The sequence below is a fragment of the Lacerta agilis genome, chromosome 6 (genome assembly GCF_009819535.1).
Source record: "Lacerta agilis isolate rLacAgi1 chromosome 6, rLacAgi1.pri, whole genome shotgun sequence".
NCBI classification, from domain to species: Eukaryota; Metazoa; Chordata; class Lepidosauria; order Squamata; family Lacertidae; genus Lacerta; species Lacerta agilis.
Window position 1 is genome coordinate 90,948,363 of NC_046317.1, and position 18,116 is coordinate 90,966,478.

Below are 18,116 nucleotides of genomic sequence, written 5' to 3' on the forward strand. Positions count from 1 at the left end.
TGGAAAATTCAGCTGATGAATTAACTCTCCTGTGATTTCCCAGCAATATAGCAATTTCTTTCATTGAACCTTTTATTCTAAATCTTTTAGCATTACCCTGAGTGAGCCAATATCCTGAGCAGGAAACCAAGGCCGAAGAAAAATTCAGAATTCCTAGGTAGCAGCATCAAAGTTTTAGTCACCCAAACAAATGGGATTTTTCCAGTCCTTAAAGCAAAACTGGTGCTCAATCAGCTTATTTTCAAAATTAAGCACAACCGCTTTAGCAGCTTCGCGCTAGAAACTGAGTGAAATGAACAATTTGGAAACCTCCTCTCTCTGCCTTGCCAGCGCAAACAAGCCCAGGCCCTGAAACAAAGTCAGAGTATTAGCATATTGGCAAGTAGGATCCCTGGGAGGCTGCAATTGCCAGGAAGTCTTGGAGCTGGGTGGTGCTGATGAAACTGGATAACCTCTGGAGGGTGGGACATTGCCACATTTGAAAGCACCTGCTGAGCTCTGAAGTGACCCTGGAACATCCCAGACAGGCTGTGCTCCCAAACAGAGAAGAGAGAAAAGTTGTTCCTTAGGAAGATATCCTAATATCGCTCCCTCACAGCTCCATCTAAAAGCATCCTTGTTTTTAAAAAAGTCCACAAAAGTTACTAACCTGCCAGCATCTGTGCTAGCCTGCTGGGGGCTGGCAGAGGCAAAAACAGACAGCTCTGATACTCCTGCAACAACCTTCAGCATTCCTACACAGTTGCAAACAAGGGAGTTTCTCTCCTCTAATAGTTCACGGCCAAACTGCAGGAGGCAATGAAAGATAGGCGTGCCTGGCGTGCTCTGGTCCATGGGGTCACGGAGAGTCGGACACGACTGAACGACTGAACAACAACAATAGTTCACGGGGAGGGACAGAGTACTTTATCCCTCCTTTTCCTTCACTCAACATGCATGCAATTCCTTGTTGCCCATGGCTGTGAGACTAACGCTTAAACACAAGGCTTTGCCTTGACTTGTGGAAAGCTTCCTGCAGCACAGTTAAGCAGGGTTTTCTCTCCAAACTGGCCCGATGAATTGATTCTGGAGAGTCAAGCCCCAAGGTACACTGGCAGGAACTAGAAATGAGTTTTATGGAAAAGAAAAGGCACAACCCAGCTAAGGGGAGGATATCAGTGTTCAGAATTCACCGGGCGCATTTTGCACCTGGCTATTGGCCACTTGTGATCAAGTGAAGATGCCCGGGTGACAGGATGGCACCTAACATCTCTACCATCTGGAGGTGCATGCTTGGGGATCCTTGGATCTTGACTGTTTTCACACCCTATCAACACATCCTGTAGAATTCTGCTATACCGTATTTACTCACATCTCATGTGCACCTTTTTTGGCCAAATTACATTGCAAAAATTAAGGTGTGCATTAGATTCGATGGCACATTGACATTTGCCAGCAAATACTTTTTTTGGTTTCAAGGTTCTGAAAATTGAGATGCGCATTAAATTGGATGGCGCATTAAATACAGTATTTTAGCTGCACCATCAGAATGAATTTCAGGAACCAAAAAGTCTTATTGAAAAATACGACTCTAAAGCTGTCTGGCCCCCAAATGGCAACTAGGCATTCCTTTTTGGTGACTGTAACCCTGGTTAAAGGAGCCATTTGGTGCCCAGTTTATATATCTGAGTTTCTAACACTGGTTGGTGGCCATTGCTACTTCTTGTGGATGCTAATTCCACAGTTTATGTGCTACTTTATCTGTCTTTTATTTTGTCTGTCCAACCTTCAGCATCACTGGACGGTCCAGAGATCAAAGTATTATACAAGAAGGGGGAAAAACTTCTCCTTTTCTATCAGTTGAGAAACAGCCTGATTCATTGCCTTGCTAGAAAAATGCAACCTGTGCTGTTGATGAAGATAGTGCGACTCGTACAGCACGTTGGCGACAAATATTAACGCAGTTGTTCAAAAATAATTTTACACCATTTATCAAATTTGTGAAAAAGAGACAATTACTTACAAAGTGCCACGAAAGCTTACAAGCTACCTAAAATAAAGTGAACTTGCAATATCAAGAGAAAAGTTTCTGCGAAAAAAACGAAAAACTGAGTCAAGAATTTGTAAGAACCGAGTAAAATCTGATATTGCAAGTTCACTTTGTTTTAGGTAGTTTGTAAGTTCTAGTTCCTAAACACTACTCTAAAAGTTAATTTTTTAAAAAATCAATTTCCCCTACCTTATAATTTAAGGCATTTTCAGGATGGCTCACAAACAAAACCTAGATGAACAAGAGAAAGCATTGTGAAAAACGGCAGCAAAATCATTAATAAGATTTTAAAGCAGCAGAACGGACTATGGAGCATTAAAAGCCTGGGAGAATGGAAGGAACTTGACATGATGCCTAAAAAATAAAACCTAACTAGTGATCGGATGAACAGCCCTGGCCTTTAAACAGCAAGGCACCAAGAGAAGGGCCTGAAAAGACCATCTCAAACCAACAAGCAAATTTATGTTGGACTGGGTGATCCTTCAAGACAACCAGGTCTCAGACCATGTATAAAGCAGTGATGTAGAAGGGAATTGTGCAAACCCTGAGGATCACAGCTCAACAGGTTTTGGGATCAGTACCTCCTTTTCCCAAGGGGCAGGGTGCCATGCAGAGCTGTCAACCTTCCTTTTTTTGCATTGGGAAACGGCCATAGCTGTCAACTTTCCCCTTTTTTGCAATGAGAAACGGCGCAGGAATAAGGGAATTTCCCGCAAAAAAGGGAAAGTTGACAGCTATGCTGCCATGTCTCAAGCAAAGCATGGAAGACAACAAGCCCTCACTCCTCCCCCAGCAGCTTAGAGCTGGAGAGGGAAGGCAGAGAGTTGCTCTGCCTCTGCCAGGTGCAGTGCGCACTCATTTGACACACAACTAAACCACAATAGTTCAGACCTGAAGGGAAAGCAAAGGCATGCCTGGCTCCCACAGGTGTTCCAAGCTTGAAAGGGCTTTGGGTGCAGGGAGAAAGCCACACCTCCCGTGCACAACTGCACGCTGAAAGGGGGGAAATGGAGACACACACACACACGTGTTGTTAACTATTAAAATGCAGAACAATGTGGAAAAGTCAAATATGATATGCAACACAAATACATAGGTAGATCACAACCTCCTAACGAATCTGAAATACTCAAAATATCTCAATTACTGAAAAGTCAAATACCAACACAAACATCTCACTCTGAGGGTATTTTTACAAACCCATGTTCATGCATACAACGTTTCCTGAAGACAAAACTGCACACCTACTGCAATGCATTTGTCCAAATGCAATTTTCTGTCTCGTTATCTGACTAATGCTTAATTTCTTGATTGCTCCAAGGTTTCACACTTTCTTTTTTCTTCAACCACAGAATAATATCTGGGACAGCTGCCAATTTCCCTACTTTCAATGTACAAATCTTAGCTACTACTAAGAGAAACGTGCTCTGTACTTTCTTGACAAGGCTCCAAATGCCAATAATGCTTCTGGTTTCAACTAGAACTAAATAGTCATTCCTGGGTATTACTTACTATTTCATGCAAGCCGGATCATATTTTTGGGAACGTCAACCACATTTCCAGGTTTGTGCCCCCCAGACCATATGGTTGTGGGCCACCCCAATCCCCAGGTGATGTGAGATTCCAGAGGGTTTCCATGTGCTTACCCAGGAATCAATTTCCTCAGAATGAGGGACAGCAGAGACTGTGGTGTCTTTATAGTACAGTGGAACCCTGGGTTACAAACGTGATCCGTTCCGGGTCGCCATGCGTAACACGGGCGTGCATGCGTAACTCGAACGCACGTAAAAAAAACCCCGAAAACCCAGAAGTCGCGTGATTTGAGCATGCTCCGGAAAACACTTCCGGGGTGTGGGAGTGCGTATCCCGAACGTTCGCAACACAGAGCGTACGCAACATGAGGTATGACTGTAGAGGGTTTATTTACATATATATACAACTTGAGCCTACGATGGAGGAGCTCACAGCACAAACACGCCAAGAACGTATTACTTCTCCCCTAGCCTTGGATCCCAGCAGAAATCAGGCATGATTCTGTCTCCCAGCTGCCCAGCCTTGCTTCTAGCTCACATAACTCAACTCCCAACTCTGGCCTCTGTCTTTCTAACTACCAGCCATTGAGGGAGGGAGACCACCCATTTGGTATCCAGCACAGAGACAATTCCTTTGTTACTTTAATAGCCCATACTTAGAGGGAAGGAAGCTACTTCTGCTACTCCAGGAATTGAATCCGTGCTTGATCCATACAGGAATTAGAAGGGGGCTCAGGCATACAGCCTACCCCCACCCAGCTGATAATGCTATCTTTTCCAGCTGCCACCATTGTCTTTCCTAAGCATCAAAGGACTTCAAGATACCAATTCAATCAAGTGCTCATGTCTTAAAGAATCAGAACACAGTCTTAACGCCCACAAACTACAAAATAGGACTCACTTTCTAACTTACCACATATAACCTCGTTCTTAAGACCTAATATGACCAGATGAAAAGCAAGGAAGTGGTCCCTGCAGCTTAACAATTCTATAGAGAGAGTGTTTTGTTACCTGCAAATCAATAGGCAAAAACGAGAAGTCATACCTGATGAGTTTCTCTCTTTTTTGTAACTATTAACAGTGTTCATAGTTGAAGCAAGTCAGAGTAAAATGTGCAAAGGTGCCTTTGCTGCATCTTTTCATGTCTCCCCCCTTTCTCTTAACAAATAAAGTTGTTTTATTAATGGTGGTAAGCATTGCTCATGTGGCCCTCATTAGTCCTGACCCACTAGCAGAAGATCAGAAAATTAGGATTACCTCAAAAGAAACCTCTCTTAAGATCACCTTCCCTCCTTCCTTCCTTCCACACCAAGTTCCAACAACAGTACTCAAATATTAAAATACAGTGGTACCTCTGGTTGCGAATGGGATCTGTTCCAGAGGCCCGTTCGCAACATGAAAAGAGCGCAACCTGAAGCACCGAATCTGTGCATGTGCGTGACGCAATTTGGTCTTCTGCACATGCGCAAAGCGCCAAACCCAGAAGTAACCCGTTCTGGTACTTCCGGGTTCGGCGCGTTCGTATCCCGTGATGAACACAACCCACAGCGAACGCAACCAGAGGTATGACTGTATCCGATTTGGCATTTGTCTGTACAGCTATCTGCATTTGGGATGGAAGAGGAGAGAACCCCAACTAAAAATAAAAACCTCAACCCACAATTTTTATTTAGAAAGTGCATCGCTTACCATAATAGCTTCAAGAATGGACTTCTGAATTTGTACCATAAGCAGATGCAAAGACGATGTGGTGTCATGTACCCACCTCCCCAGAGAGTGTGAACTGTATCTCTAAGAGGAATGCAAAATGTCCTGACTCATCTCAATGGGGCATTTTCTCACTCGCCCTATTTTTCACACTTTATAATCCACAGTGGCAAATAATTTAAACACACTTGCTGAGAGCCCAGCATGCCACTTCTGCAATTAAATGCAAGAACTAACATCACATGAACAGAGCAAAACAGAAATGAGACAAACAGCCGCCAGTCTCAAAGTCTAATGCGTGCTTTTCACAAGGAGTCTTTGGTTTTGCAGCAGATTTGAGTTTGCAAATCTCAGCATATGAAGAAAATACTGTACAGAGCTCAGAAAGGACGGGCAATGGCTCCAGTCAGGGTTTGACTGACCTGGACTTTAGCAAGCTGCAGAGCCTCCATGAACCTTTCCAACATCCTTCCCACCCCACCTGCAACACACACCCCAGTCTCAACCTTCTGTCTCTAGAGCCTTCCAACATTCAACCACCTCAATCCTCTATTGTCATACCACCACTGCCTCAATTCTGAAATGCTAAATATTGGCATAAAGCAGAGCTAAGTGAGCACAAAGGTAATCTGCATGGTTTATTGAGCAACATAATTCAGACTCCTAAGGTGCAAGATTGGAGTTTGAGAGCAGAGATCACATGGACCCAAGTAACCTTGCAGATAGCTACTCGCCAGTAGTGGATGACTACCCATTCTTTCCAGGTAACTAACTCAAAAAGGTTAACTTTCGCAATAGGCCTTTTAACGCTTGCCTGGAGTTTTAATTCTTGCATTTAGTTACAATATTTATTTATTTAATTAATTATTCTGTTTTTGTAAGGTGCCCTGGAAAAATTTATTCTGAAGGGCAGCATAATAAAAAAGAAAGGAAAAACACCTGGGTCCTCTCTGTGGAGAAGAATGAATTTGTGTTTCTGCAAGGACACCTGAGCATTTAAGCTGAAGAAAAGGGTGTAACAATGTTAAAGATGGGGAGCAAAGGCAGACCCTTATGCAAAGTCACTGTTCCATTGGGTAGGTAGGCAAGCATATTGAATTTTAAAGTGTCAGTCAGGCTATATCTGCACCCCATCTCATCAAAAGGAGCAATTCTCATTTGGAATAATTTAAGAAAGGCACACCCACATTTTGATAGCAAGCTCTAGCCAGTATGCATGCCACGGTATCACACATCCATCCAAGCACTGAATGACAAAAAAACCCTCCCAAGTCTGGCCAGGCTCGGAGGGTGGGGTTTTTGAGAAAAGTGGGTGGAGCAAAAATATGGATCTGGCAACATTTCCAAGCCCTGCTGGCTATATTCTGTGTATTTCTACGATAGCCCAATGGCCACAGAAATATTCACCCAAACACTGCATTAGAGCGGGGTCAACACAAAAGCTTCCCATGTTTATTAGCAGGTCATCCTTTACATTACACGCAGGGTGTAATGCACTGCAACCTTTATGTGGAGCTCAAGCTTGATTTGGTCTGCACAGGAGGATTTTAAAAGCTGAAATTGTTTTGTGAAACTCCATTCTGGCGGCGACTAATGATTCTAATCAAGAATTTGAAAGCTAGCTTCCATCAGCAGCAAGAAAGAAAGTTTTCCTCGGGGCATAAACCTCTACTGTACAAACATCTTAGGATACTTTCTCCAGGGCAATCAGCTTTTTCTTGCGTGGCTGCACAGGCCAAAAGGTACATTCTTATCAAAATGGTTAAAAAGAGAGAGAGAGAGATGAGGAACTCCTGACTGTATCACTGCTTTGTGATTTGCAGTCAGTGTTCTGTTGTCCAAATTCTATGAAGCAAGTGCATTTGAATTAACTTAATTTTGCATAATTTATTCTGCTTCTCCTAACCATAGCTAGGGTGTTGAAGACTTACGCGGAGATGTTTTCAAAGGATCAACATCTCCAGGTTGTGAGTTCGAGCCCCACATTGGGCAAAAAATCCCTGCATTGCAGGGGGTTGGACTAGATGACCCTCATGGCACCTTCCAACTCTACGATTCTATGCAAGGTCTTCTCTGTGATGGTTCCGTTTGTAGAAACAAAATAAAAAATAAATAAATTCCTTTCAGTAGCACCTTAGAGACCAACTAAGTTTGTTCTTGGTATGAAGAAGTGTGCATGCACACGAAAGCTCATACCAAGAACAAACTTAGTTGGTCTCTAATGTGCTACTGGAAGTAAAAAAAAATACTTTTTATTTTGTTTTGATTATGGCAGACCAACACGGCTACCTACCTGTCCCTGTTTGTAGGACAGTCTCTCCAGGGAGGCTCGCCTGGCACCATCATCATATATCTTTAGGCACCAGGCAAAAACGTTTCTCTATAACCAGGCCTTTGCCTGATTAACATTCTATGGCCTTTTAAATGTGTTTGCGGGAGGGGGGGTTTATTGGTTTGTTTTTTTTATTATGTATTTTGTGTTCTCTTTGAATTTTTATGTTGCGAACTTCCCCACGATCTTCAGATAAAGAGCAGTATAAAAAAATTAAATAATGAATTGATACCCTGCCTTTCCCTCCTCAGCAGTATTCAATTTTAATAAATAAAATAGTAGCCACCAGCTACTATTGGGGATGAGCCTGTCATTGTATTGCTTATAATTTTAAATAAGTCTGTTTGTCACTAAATCCTTAATATAGGAAGCCTCATGAAATACAATTCACTGATAACAAGGCCATCTTTATTTTTCTTGACATACAACACCACAAACCCGAACCAGCCTAAAGACGTACACTAACAGGGATGCCCCTCAACCTCAAATTAAAATTTGCCTTTATCAGTTAAAAGTGTGTCTCTGCAATCAACCAGCAAAATTGTTAGTTGATTAACAATTAGCAGTGCAATCCTATACATGTCTACTGAGCAGCAAGCTTCATTGAGTTCAATGCTACTCAACTACCAGGTAAGCATGTGCAGAGAATCTTGTAGCTCTAATAAGCCAACAACAGAGATCTACCTCTCACAAGGGGAAACACAGTATGGAGAAGGTAAGAGATCAGTCTTCAGCTAGCACAGCTTATTGGAACCAGGAGTTTCCTGACCACAGTCACCAAATTACAGGCAGACATTTGCATATGCTACTGGTTGGGGAAGCATCCCTCATGCCCACTTAGCCACGGCAGATGTGCTCTTGGTAGTGGGATCATACTCCTGCAAGGGATGACAATAAAACCTGGGAAGGAATCTCTTGCTATTCTAGTGGTAAAGGAAGGAGAAGTCTTCCCTAAAGACCAAGATTTAAAAGCTCTAGTATGCAGCATGAAACATTCTCAGGCTATCCCTCACTTCCCAACCCACTATTCCTACAAGAATAAATGAAAGTGTTCCAATATATAGCCAAACTGAGATGATGCAACTTGTCAGGTAATGGGGAAAGAGTGTTTCTTACCTAGTAATATTACATTCTCATGGGGATAAGGAGGAAACCAATTCAGCTGAAGATGAACAGATCTAAAATGGGCACTTGCTACATATATTCATACCCAACAATGGGGAAAATATCAGAAAGTCTGAATATTGTATGCCTGCATCTACTATTTTTTTATTCATCCCCCCAACTGCTAGGAGGACTGGAATCTAGAACTCTGTAAGAAGCTCTGAAACTTTCACTGGAAATGTTTCTTTGGCTCCCCACATTCTCTTATTTCTAACCCCATTAACTTACATACAGCTTCTCGACTTCCTAGTGTGGAGTTAATACCTTTTTTCTATCATTGTGGAAAAAGACATCCCTTTACACCAACTGCACGTAGCAAGGAAGGAACAGTTTTCTTGGGCATGATCCATGAAAAGAAGAGACAACAAATCATTAAAATAAAACAAATAGCAAGGGCAGAAAACACTTCAGAAGCCCAGACACCAAGAAATCAAGTTTGTAGGATCAAGAGTAGATTTTAAAACATCACACTTTACTGTTTTCAGGTACACATATCTGTCCTATCCTATCAAGTCTGGTCTTTGTATACAGGTGGTTGCAGGAAGGGGAGAAGACCCCACAGTATCAGCACCACAGTAATTGGGGAGAGCACTCTTCAACTGTTCAGAAAACATTCCTACATTTAGCTGGAACAAGGCAATCAGACCTCCCATCCCAAATTAGTCCTAAGAAGACAGAGAGTCTGGTCTTGGGAATTAGCTGGGAGAAGAGCACCTCAGTCAGGACTCTACAAGTTCCCTGGGGATGACTCTACTCAGTAGTGCCTAGAGGCTTCCAGCTGTCCAATGTTGGAAACAGGATGCTAAATTAGACATCTGATCCAACAAGGTAATTCTTATATCCCCCATAATGATAGGGCAAAGGAACCAGCAATTTTCACATATTTACCCTAGATTTCTGAACTGTCCTACCACAATTACTCAAAGAGAAAACAATCATAGGAAATGATAATACCTTTGTTTCTGTTTTTGAAATGCAGATTAGCATGCATTAATGACCCCACCCTAGGCTGTCCTCAACCATCAAACAAGCTCCCAGAACCACAAGCCCAACAGCCCCTCCTGAAAGATGCTCAGGCTCAAGCACTGGCGGACCTCACAAATAAAGAGATTAACAGGTACCCTTCAGCCTCTGGCACAGAAAGAGATCCCCTATGCAACCTGGAAAAGGGGCAAAAGATCCTTGGTAAAAGCAACCTTTCACATACACACACGTACACACACACACAAATCCACCATCATCTCCCCCCCTGCCCCTCTCCATTCTGCCCCCACCCCCAAGCACAGAAGAATCACTGCAGACCCTCAGCAGGACCCCTCCTTCCTCCCCCCCAACCCCCAGATCCCCCCCCATTATATGCAAAAGAATATGCCAGAACACACATCTTTGAGGGGGGGGGCGAGAGAATATAACCTTTTTTTTTTTTGCTAGAGTGCAAGGGCCACATTTGGGTGGGGGGCACCTTTCAAAGGACTGTCCTGCTTCGTTCCCAGACTCACACAACTGGGAGGGGGGCTTTCTTTCCCCTCCCCCACCTACCCCCTCCCCCAACAAAAGGAAGCGTCCCAGTGGTCAACCGGTGCACAGGGGGGGGGGTGCGGTGGGCGGGGTCTGCTCCCTTCACGCCCAGGGGCGTCTCCACTGGCAGCCTCACCCAGGATGGGGAGCCTCCCCTTCCCCGCTCCCCCCCCCACACAAGAGGCTGCCATACTATGCAGCTGCCTCATGGGGGGGGGGAGGGAAGAAGCAAGAGCCGCACTTCTTCTAGAACCAGAGACCCCTCTTTTTCTCATTTTATATATCTCCCCCCCCCACACTCCGCCGCCCCCTCCCCTCCCTTGAGGCTCCAAATGGGGGGGAGGGGGAGTCGAGGAAGCCCCGCCCTCCCCCTTCTCCTGCCCTTTCCCCTTCTTCCCCCCTCCCCCACCGGGTCCATTCGGGACGGGGAAGGCGCTCCCGCACCCCCTACGGCCACCCACCTGAGGAGGAGGCGGCAGCAGCCACCACCGCGCCTCCCTCGCCGGCCTCACACAGACAATATGGCGGAGGCACAAGGCTCGGCCGCCAGCCGCAGGGCCCAGAGCGAGGCTGGCCGGAAACGGAAGTCGCTGCCGCGCCGCGCGCTCGGGCCTCTCTAGAACTCGGGAGGCTTCTCTCTGCGCTGCCTGGCGAGGGCGCATGCGCAGGCCGCTTTCCAGGCGTTGCCCTCTGGGAGGTGTAGTTCTCTGAAAGGCAGGATGGGACCGAGCTGGGGGACTCTGACTAGCAACTGTTCAGAGGTGGGAGAGTATTATTATTATTATTATTATCCTGGTTTGTCAGCGTCTGAACTTTGGAACTCCCTGCCTCTTGAGTTACAGCCTTCACTACACCTTTCCCGGCGCCTGCCAAAAACTTTCCCGTTTAGAAAAGCCGACCCAGACGCCGAGGAAGTCGAGGTGATTTTAATTTTTGTATGTCTCAAAGTAGGGTTTTGATTCCTCCCCCGCCCCACGCTTTTATTCTTTTATCTTTCTGCAAACTGTTTTGAGGTGATTGTTTTGTACAATCAAGCGGTGTATAAATTTTATTAAATACATGAATGAATCAATAATGTCTCAGGGTGGGTTGCAACATTATTTTATTTATTCATTTATTAAAATGTTTGTATACCGCTGTGCCATAAAAATAAAAGCAGTTTACAGCAACAAAAGCAGAAAGCCACACAATAAAAACCATTACAAAGTTGTTGTTTTTAAAAGACATCAGTTAACCATTGTGGTACATTAAAAACACGGTATTAATAACAACTTACAATTTTTATATCACACAGAGAGAGAGCTGTAGGTATGCCTATACGGCTTGCCTTATGAACATTGGAAACTTCCTTCTACAGAGAACAAAACAGACAATTTATTCATCTGTCTTAGTGTTGTCTTCTGCTTGTCTGACCTCCACAAATGGGGAAATCTACAACAGTGATGATACTACTGAGAAGAGTCTGTCCTTGGTACCTACCGATTGGGTTTTGGTTGAAGAAGGACCAGGAAGTATGGATTTTGATTTCTGATTTTAAAGGGTGGGGCATGTTCTTATGAAGGAGGGCAGTTATTAAACTAATCTGATGCCAGGACACCTGAGGCTTTAAAGATTAATACCATGAGCAGATTAAATTTGTAACCAATGTGACTGATAAAGCGTTGATGTATTACAATCCCACGCCTTGCTCCCTCCATTTCCAGTTTCTGAACTATCTTTAAATGCAGTCCCCAACCCCACACACAGATGGCAGTGCAATATTTGGCGTAACGCGGGTGGCGCTGTGGGTTAAACCACAGAGCCTAGGGCTTGCCGATCAGAAGGTTGGTGGTTCAAATCCCCGCGACGGGATGAGCTCCTGTTGCTCGGTCCCTGCTCCTGCCAACCTAGCAGTTCGAAAGCACGTCAAAGTGCAAGTAGATAAATAAGGACCGCTCCGGCAGGAAGGTAAATGGCGTTTCCGTGCGCTGCTCTGGTTCGCCAGAAGCGGCTTAGTCATGCTAGCCACATGACCCAGAAGCTGTACGCCGGCTCCCTCGGCCAGTAAAGCGATATGAGCACCGCAACCCAAGTCGTCTGCGACTGGACCTAATGGTCAGGGGTCCCTTTACCTTTACCTTTTACTGGTGCATAGGTACTTTGGCCACCTCATGAGAAGAGAAAACTGCCTGGAAAAGACCCTGATGTTGGGAAAGATGGAGGGCACAAGGAGAAGGGGACAACAGAGGATGAGATGGTTGGACAGTGTTCTTGAAGCGACTGGCATGAGTTTGGCCAAAATGCGGGAGGCAGTGGAGGATAGGGGTGTCTGGCGTGCTCTGGTCCTTGGGGTCACGAAGAGTCGGACATGACTGAACGACTGAACAACAACAAGGTAGCTTGAGGCTAGATTTGCTTTTTCCAGGTAGGGCTGGAGTTACCAAGCCACATGAAAAGCATGGGGAAAGTGCTTTTTCTGCTGGTGGCTGGTGTCTTCTGGGCCAAAAAGTGATATGTTCCTAGATTGTAATAAACCATAGCATAACACAGCAAACCCCTCCAATAGATAGCAGATCCACCACAGGGAGACTCCTGCACTGCACCGTAAGTTGTGTCACTTACCCATTTAGCTGGAAACTTGCAATGAATGAGTTAAAAATTTAAAAAAAATCCTTCCAGTAGCACCTTAGAGACCAACTAAGTTTGTTCTTGGTATATGCTTTCATGTGCATGCACACTTCTTCAGAATGAGTTGTGATCCATCTCACATTCCAAAGGCAGGAGAATTTGCTCAGGCCATTAAGGAAAACTCTCTGATTCCTTAATGACCTAAGGAATGATAATCCTCTTTTGTCTATTCCCTAACTACCCATTAGTCTGAGTGTTCCTGCTAATTAGTCACCCAAAAACTCAAAAGTGTTTTTCATAGGTGCTCCAAGAGCAGCTTTGTTGTTGTTGTTGTTGTTGTTGTTGTTGTCCATCCTTCCTTCCAAAGGAAGCCAGGGCAGCAAACAAAAAGTGATGAAAACATATTCAGAATATCTTAAAAATAATTCCAGTACAGATGTAGACTGGGAAAGAACTGGAAAGGCGTTTTGGAAAAGGAAGATCTTCAGTAGGCAGTGACAAGACAACAGTGACAGTTCCCTCCCCTTGATTAGTAGCTGTGACTCCTGCATTGCAGGGGGTTGGACTAGATGACCCTTGGGATCCCTTCCAACTCTACAATTCTATGATTCCTACACTGCTTGAGACAGACCTTCTGGTATAAGATGGTATCTGCAGGACTCCCTCACTTGCAGAGCACAGTGATAAATTGGATATATAAAGTGCAGGGTGTTTGAGGACCGGGACATTCGCAGGGAAACCAAAATGCTTGTTTTCAAAGCTTTTGTACTACCAACCTTACTATATGCTTGTGAAACATGGACCACTTATAAATGCCATCTCCAACTCCTCGAAAGATTCCATCAATGGTGTCTCCGAAAAAATTTACACATCGCTTGGGAAGACAAGCAAACTAATACCAGTGTAGTGGAAGAAGCAAAAATCACCAGTGTTGAAGCAATGATTCTTCAACGTCAACTTCGTTGGACTGGTCATGTTGTCTGGATGCCTGATGATCGTCTTCCAAAGCAACTGCTCTATTCCGAACTTAAAAATGGAAAGCGTAATGCTGGTGGTCAACAAAATAGGTTTAAAGACTGTCTCAAGGCAAATTTTAAAAAATGTAGTATAAACACCAACAATTGGGCAACTCAGAACGCAAGGGAGAAACGTGCTAGGAGGAAGGCACACTTGGAAAATCCACACCATGATCAACTCCCGCCCAGAAACCTATGTCTCCGCTGTGGAAGAACACGTGGATCCAGAATTGGCCTCCACGGTCACTTATGGACTCATTCTTAAATCGTGTTTATAGAAGACAATCTTACTCGGCTACAAGTGATCGCCAAAGAAGAAGAAGATAAGGAGTGAGATGATATTTCAGGAATCCTGGTCCTAAGCTGTATATGGCTTTATGCATATAAGCCATGAATGTATCACATCTATTTAAACTTTCTCCCCATTTACTTTCAACTTGTCATTATTTGGGCACCTCCTCCCCCCCAAAAAGTGTCTGAACCACCTGACAAAAAGCTTACAAAAGCTTTTATGGTATGTTCCTAGAATCGTAGAACTCTTTAGTTGGAAGGGTCTTCTAGTCCAACCCCCTGCAATGCAGGAATCTCAGCTAAAGCATCCTTGACTCTGCTTAGAAACATCAAATGAAAGAGAGTCCACCACCTCCTGAGGGAGACCATTCCACTGCCGAATAGCTCTTGCACAGCTCTTGCTGTCAAAGTTCTTCCTGATGTTTAGTCAGAACTTCCTTTCTTGTAACTAGATGTTGCTAAGTCAGCTTGACACATGTGTAAAGGTTGTTGGCATACAACAAGAGACCACGGAGTGTGTCTCCGGGAGCCAAATCAAGCTGATGGAGGATCGCAGCGCCCGCTGTGGCTGCAGAGACCGGGAACTCATAACTGCTGCCTCACGCGTTGTTTTTGCTGCGTTAGCGACACCTAAGTGACCTCCCTGGACACAAGCCTGGGCAGTGTGTCTGCAAATCTTGGGCTGACCAGATGACAAGACCTCCCCTCCGTCCCCTGGCCTCGCTGCTGTGGTCCAAAGGAAAGCAGAGCAATATGTTTGGCTGCAACTCGGGTGCAGGAGTTGCAAGAAGGAGGCATACAAGATACCATCCAACCATCTTAGAGACTCCATTCCAGATTTGTGGAGCATATACTCCTTAGCCTTTTCTTCTCCCAAAGAGTTCCTTCCTGCAAAGCAGCGGGTACAGACTTTTCCTTGGAATTTACACCTGAGCGTCTTTCTCACGAATGAGTAGAGCAGCAAGGAAGGTAAAGGAGGCTTAGGATCAGAGTTTTCCTGCTCCTAGATGGGCCGCTTTCCCAGGCTGATGAGCCCCATCTGCTCCTACACGTGTAAAAAGTGATTCATAAATCGATAAACAATGAACAGAATAGTTTTGCCCGATAAGCAGGGAACATTTTCAGCTGTCGTAATTGATGGCATCCAATTGCCAAATGAGCATTCACCACTAGGGGGCCTGTTAGCCCTGCATGCTGTTCGCCAACCCAAATAGCACATTCTCAACCAACATTCCCATACTGAGCCCAAAATAGATCTACTCCTCAAATGTGTTACATTTCAAATTTTCCTGTTGAATAACAGTGATTGTTTGGGGTTGTTTTTTTTTACTGCTGAGGCTTCTGCTAATCCTTTCCCTTATGCACTGTTTTTAAACCAAACTGGGTGCAAGATTTATGTCGCTGGGAAAAGTGACTTGGATTCTCGCAACAGAACAAGCAAGCCTGAGTTTTTGTTTACTTTGTTTTAAAAACAACAACTATTGTCAAAGTGTGCAGAAACAGAAAGAGCAGATTATTCATCCTGATATGGTGGCAGGGAGATTTTTAAGGAGCTTTCAAAGAGAGTGGTATAACCAAGAAAGGTAGCAGACTCTCCTTCACTGAAGGTTTTCTAAACAGAGGTTGAATGGCCATCTGTCAGGGATTCTGCACTTGTGATCCCTGCCTTGCTGGGGGTTGGACTAGATGATTCTTGGGGGTCCCTTTCCTATCCCACAATTCTATGATTCATTCATTCTGATATCTTTCTTTCTTTCTTCTTTCTTTAGCGATCACTCGTAGCCGAGTAAGATTGTCTTCCATAAACACGGTTTTAACAGTGAGCCCGTAAGTGTGGAGGCCAATTCTGGATCCACACATCTTTCCACAGTGGGGACATAGGTTTTCGGTGGGAGTTGATCACGGTGTGGATTTGCCAAGTGTGCCTTCCTCTTAGCACGTTTCTCCCTTGCGTCCTGAGTTCGAGTGTCTTCAAAGCCCCATGACACCTTTGGTAAAGGCCATTCTGATTTGTTATCAGTGGGAAGGCTGGAAGGGGCTTCGTCAAAAGCCAGCATTAACCCACACTTTCCAGTGCGTTTTCTGTCATTTTCCTTCTTGCAAGAAGCCCAGTCTTTCATAGAATCATAGAGCAGTAGAGTTACAGAGGACCCCATGCAATGCAACTAAATCAGGGTTGTTGCACCAGTCCTCCAGATCAACTATAGCTGCATAATCTGAATTTATCATCATTTGATTGAATCCCACCTGAAAACAGTGACTGTGTTGAAGTGCACAGCTGACTTGGCAAAGTGCAAGGACTGTCTCTGCAAGGAATTGTGGTGTATTGACCTGTGCTTTGAAAGTGCTTTCAGGTTAAAGAGTTTTGTCTCTATATTCAAAGAATGGGAGTTTGGACTGCATACGAATGGGTGGTTCAGCTTCCACCCATTCCTGAAAAGGATAAGTGTACCAATGGCGCGGGTGGCACTGTGGGTTAAACCACAGAGCCTGGGGCTTGCCGATCAGAAGGTTGGCGGTTTGAATCCCCACGACGGGGTGAGCTCCCGTTGCTTGGTCCCTGCTCCTGCCAACCTAGCAGTTCGAAAGCACGTCAAAGTGCAACTATATAAATAGGTACCTCTCCGGCGTCTCTAGGTTATTTGTGGGGCATAGAAATTTGTTCATATTTTTTTTCAAAATATAGTCTGACCCCCCACAAGGTCTGAGGGACAGTGGACCGACCCCCTGCTGAAAAAGTTTGCTGACCCCTGAGTTAAGATAACAATAGAGTAAAAACAGATTGAAACTCATCAACTTTCTAAGCATCTGGGTAGGAAAGTTTTTAGCAGGTTCTGAAAGGAGTACATTCGTACCTTGGCTCCCGAACGCCTTGGGAGTCAGACGTTCCGGCTCCTGAACGATTGAAAACCGAAGTGAGTGCTCCGGTTTTCAAACTTTTTAAAGGAAGCTTCCGCTGTTCTTTCCAGCATGCCTGCGCAATCGGAAACCAATCAGAAGCTGCGCCTTGGTTTCCAAACTTTTCAGAAGTCGAATGGACTTCCGGAATGGATTCTGTTTGACTTCCAAGGTACAACTGTATGGAGAAGGCCTCTGCTTGATATCAATAGGCAAGGAGTCCCTAAGTAGGGATGATGATGATTTAATTTTTACTCCATCCATCTGACTGGGTTGCCCGAGCCACAATGGGCAACTTCCAACATATATAAAAACATTAAACATTAAAAAAACTTCCCTATACAGGGCTGCTTTCAGGTGTCTTCTAACGGTTGTATAGTTACTTATCTCCTTAGCTCGGGGGTCACATAACTCTTTACCCTCCCATGATAATCGGGATGCCCTAAGGAAAAGTGGTAGTAATGGTTTTCCCAGTAGTAATGTATGGAAGTGAGAGCTGGACCATAAAAAGACTGATCACCGAAGAATTGATGCTTTTGAATTATGGTGCTAGAGGAGACTCTTGAGAGTCCCATGGACTGCAAAAATATCATACTTATCCATTCTTAAAGAAATCAGCCCTGAGTGCTCACTGGAAGGGCAGATCCTGAAGTTGAGGCTCCAGTACTTTGGCCACCTCATGAGAAGAGAAGACTCCCTGGAAAAGACCCTGATGTTGGGAAAGATGGAGGGCACAAGGAGAAGGGGACGACAGAGGATGAGATGGTTGGATAGTGTTTCGAAGTGACTAGCATGAGTTGGGCCAAACTGCGGGAGGCAGTGAAAGATAGGCGTGCCTGGCGTGCTCTGGTCCATGGGGTCACCAAGAGTCGGACACGACTGAACGACTGAACAACAACAACAGCAAGGAAAAGCGGAACATTCCAGGATCCAATTAGAAAGCGAGACAGCTTCTGTAAATCCAGGAGTGTCCCTGCAAGATAGGGACACTTGGAGAGTCTCCAAAGTTCTTACAAATGTGG

General features: G+C 44.7%; 1 protein-coding gene across 2 annotated transcripts in view; it reads right to left on the reverse strand.

Annotated features, from left to right (window-relative positions):
- CSNK2A1 (casein kinase 2 alpha 1) overlaps window positions 1-10,864 on the reverse strand; it is a 39,989-nt gene extending 29,125 nt beyond the window's left edge. Inside the window, exons 1-2 of one of the 2 annotated variants that reach the window (XM_033153813.1) lie at window positions 10,744-10,855; window positions 2,219-2,260 (exon numbers count right to left, since the gene is read on the reverse strand). The gene's annotated coding sequence lies outside the window, so the exon portion shown is untranslated. Of the gene's footprint in view, window positions 1-2,218; window positions 2,261-10,743 lie in introns of both variants that reach the window. The other variant, XM_033153814.1, reaches the window with a different exon arrangement.
- Between the last annotated feature and the right edge of the window lie 7,252 nt (window positions 10,865-18,116).